The following is a 4,460-nucleotide window of genomic DNA, read 5'->3' as shown; positions in this document are numbered from 1 at the left end:
CTTACAACCCGTTCGAACCATCACAAGCACAATACAACTACGGCTATGAGCGCGACCCATATGTGGTGTCGGCAAGATATAATGCGCGCTACCCAGACGGAGCACATGGAAACATGGGACCACTGGACTACTCAGCTCATGGGTATCCAATACCTCCCAGACCTCCAGTTCCGCAACAAGCGCCACAACCACGATTTTCTCCTCCTGAACAGGAAGAAATACTCCATCGACTAGATCGTGTGGAGAGAGAGTTCGAGGAAGAGAAGAAAAGCCACCGAGGATTTCTCAAAGGCTTGGCAAACCTACTAAAGGGCAAAAAGAAGAAACGTGACCATTAGCCCTTAATAGTTGTACGAATGTAATTTCTACCTTGAAATAAGTCCCTGTGTGGACAACTTATCGTATTTCAGTCCCTACGTGGACTTATCTTTAGTCCTTGTATGGACATTTATCTTATGTCAGTCCCTACGTAGACTTATCTTTAGTCCTTGCATGGACACCTATCTTGTATTAGTCCCTGCGTGGACTTGTCACTTATTTTAAACCTCTATGGAGGTATGTACTATTTGAAAGACCCGTTTAGGGCAATATGTAATTGTATTTGAGATTTTGGAATGTATGTTATGAGTTTTGTTTTAATATATATAAAATAAATCAAAACCATTCCTTTTATATTGATCTGCCTAGATAAAGAATCTTAAAAGGTGAAACCTAGCTTGGTGTCTTTTAAAGATCCAGTCAAGATGGTACGACCTAGTTGAAAGGATTCTGATTCCCTGTTAACCTCTGTACGCATGTTAACAATCATGGCAGATGTGATTCGTTAAAATCACGCACGTCATTCTTATACAATAATCCTTTAAGGATTTCAAAACCCAACTAAATGATTTATAAATCGTGGGTTAAATCACCAATGAAGGTGATCAATCTTATTAAAACATCCATTAGTGATGTAGTGCCTACGGGCCAATATTATTAAAACATCCATTAGTGATGTAGTGCCTACGGGCCAATATTATTAAAACATCCATTAGTGATGTAGTGCCTACGGGCCAGTAATATAAAAACATCCATTAGTGATGTAGTGCCTACGGGCCAACCTTATCAAAACATCCATTAGAGATGTAGTGCCTACGGGCCAACCTTATTAAAACATCCATTAGAGATGTAGTGCCTACGGGCCAACCTTATTAAAACATCCATTAGAGATGTAGTGCCTACGGGCCAACCATATTAAAACATCCATTTGAGATGTAGTGCCTACGGGCCAACCATATTAAAACATCCATTAGAGGTGTAGTGCCTATGGGCCGTAATAATTGTCTTATAAAGACAAAAGACAGTGGTGGTCTATGACTCCCTGCCAGAAAGGGGTAGGAGAACTACGGTTCAAACCTCTATGCCTTTGATTCTCTGGAATCTCGGCTAAAATTATAAAACACCCTCGTGATTAGGCTTTATGCCGCCAATACTATTTATATAGATAAAATAGGATATATTCAAATCCTAATATATAATGAAATAATAAGTTAACCAAATATGGTCTCTATACCATGGTTGACAAATTGTCATAAAAGACAATTATATAATAATCTCCTGAATAAAACTTTGTTATCTTCTGTAACAGATTCAAGTTACAATGGCGGATCCCAACGGAGAGAATAGCCATACTAATGAAGATGACTACGACAATACGCCAGTGCAATTGACAGGCGCACAACTGAAGGCTCTTATTGACAATGCTGTTCAGGCAGCTCTTGATCGTCAATATACTGAGTCCCAAGGCAGAACCGTGTCAAAGCCACCCTCTAAACCAAAGACACACTCCAAACCACCCTCTGAACCCAAGAAAGATGACGACAAACACTCGTCCACTGAGAACAGCGTTCATCGCGATAGAGAATATACTGATGCATCAAATGCTAAGGGTTGCACCTACAAATACTTTGTATCTTGTAAGCCCCGGGAATTTACAGGGGAGAAAGGTGCTGTTGATTGTATCACCTGGCTATAGGGCTGTAAACGAACCGAACGAACACGAACAATGCCTTGTTCGTGTTCGTTCGTTAAGGAAATAAATGTGTTCACGAACGGTTCATGAACACTTACTGTGACAACTCGAATTTCTAAGATTTTATTTCGTATTTATTGCACGTTCATGTAATTGCACAATTGATTTCCATGAAATTATATATGTTTGATTGTTTGATTGTGTATAGTTGTTGGTTATTTGTGAAACTTGTCAAATGTGTAAACTTGGTGGTGGAACTATGAAACAGTAAACTTGTCAAATATGAGATGGTGTGCATTTGTAAATTATATTAGTTAGGGGTGTAGAGAGCCATTAGTGAAGTTGATTATACTTAACCCTAAACCCCTTTTCTCTAATCACTTTCACCAAAACCAAAGCACGTACTCTCATTTCTTTGGCTCTCTAGCAATCATCACCAAATCATTTGGCACAAGAAAATCATCACTCTTGATTACTCTCTTTAGGATCATCACAAGGTAATTGTTTAATCATTGTTGTGATTAAATGTTGATTGTTTATTGATTTCTTGATTCTTGTGTTCATGGAAAAACACTAGCTTCTCATGTAATATTCTGTGATTTAATCATGGATAGTTGAAATTACAATGATGATTAGATGCATGCTTGATAGGTATCATGGTGATAATTGTTGTGGTTTAACAATCGATCGAATAAACTTGTTTGCCGTCATATGATTTGATTTAGGGTTTGCTTGAATGATATACGTAACTGATGAAATCGTATGGAACGTGAATGTCTCGTATGAATTACTGATAGTTTGTTCTGAGTTTATGTTAATATGTTGCCTGAGTTTAATGTAATGCCTGAGTTTAATCTCAACCCTTGTCCGAATATAATGAGTTTACTTGGGCCGAGTATAATGAAATGATTGTTGCCCGAGTTTAAATGTTAATCACTTGTCCGAGTTTAATGGTTGATTTAAGGTCTGAGTATAATCTTATGTAATGTCCGAGTATAATTGGACCATTTGGTCCGAGTTTGATCATGTGTAAAGGAGGTCCGAGTTTAATCATGTGTAAAGGAGGTCCGAGTTTAATCTCCTAGTGTTGGTCCGAGTTTAATCATCAAGTGTTGGTCCGAGTTTAATAACTTGATTAATGGACCGAGTTTAAAGGAGTGTCAATGGACCGAGTTTAAGGGATTGTTAATGGTCCGAACTTAATGAATATCTCATGTCCGAACTTAATGTAATGAACATGATCCGAATTTAAAATGGAACACCCTTGTCCGAGTTTATTAAGTTAAGACATGTCCGAGTTTAACTGATATAAGGGCTGAATTTGTTGATGTTGTTATTGGGCCCGAGTTTAATATAAGGATATTGGGCCCGAGTTTAATGAATGTATCAAGGGTCCGAGCTTGTGTGTGTAACATGATAGTCTGAGTTTATTGTATGATTACATGTGCTATCTGAGTTTTTAACAGGGGAGACCCCCCCCCATGCTTGACTGAGTTTTAAAAGGTGCATGATCCTGTAAATGATTGTATGAACTACGTGAATTATGTGAATGGGCTGTCTGTTATGTGATACATGATTGATGCATGATATGGGCTATCAAGCACTATGTGACATTAGATTACATGTGTATCATTTCGAACGTGAACTGATTTGTTATACGTGTATACAATAGGACTTGATTAATTACTTGTGAGTGCATAACATAGCATACCGAGCAAACCAAGGTGAGTTCACACTCTTACCAAGGCATGGGATTCCCGGGGTGTTGGGAATGGGATTGAAAGGTTGATTAGATACTCTATTGACACTATGACTAGACTACCACTTTACTATCCTCGGTTGTGAAGGATACCTATAGTTACGAGTAGTCTAGTGGTTATACAACGTGGAACACCACCACCAGTAACGTGGAACACCACCACCAGTAACGTGGAACACCACCACCAGTAACGTGGAACACCACCACCAGTAACGTGGAACACCACCACCAGTAACGTGGAACACCACCACCAGTAACGTGGAACACCACCACCAGTAACGTGGAACACCACCACCAGTAACGTGGAACACCACCACCAGTAACGTGGAACACCACCACCAGTAACGTGGAACACCACCACCAGTAACGTGGAACACCACCACCAGTAACGTGGAACACCACCACCAGTAACGTGGAACACCACCACCAATAGAACATACAATCGGCCCAGTAGAGCCACCTGTTACAAACGAACTTACTATTACGCATTTACTTTCTGTGAACTCGCTCAACTAGTTTGTTGATCATTCTGTTACATGCCTTGCAGATCGTTAGGTACTTGGAGCTTGCACTGGAGAAGCGGGTCGTTGTGGACAAGGATCGTGACTTTTCTGTTAAACTATTATGACACTTAAAACTGTTAACTACTACTGGTTTATTTACTATGCTTCCGCTACATTTTGAAACGAT

The sequence above is a fragment of the Helianthus annuus genome, chromosome 4 (assembly GCF_002127325.2).
Source record: "Helianthus annuus cultivar XRQ/B chromosome 4, HanXRQr2.0-SUNRISE, whole genome shotgun sequence".
Taxonomy (NCBI): domain Eukaryota; kingdom Viridiplantae; phylum Streptophyta; class Magnoliopsida; order Asterales; family Asteraceae; genus Helianthus; species Helianthus annuus.
This window is presented reverse-complemented; position numbering follows the sequence as displayed.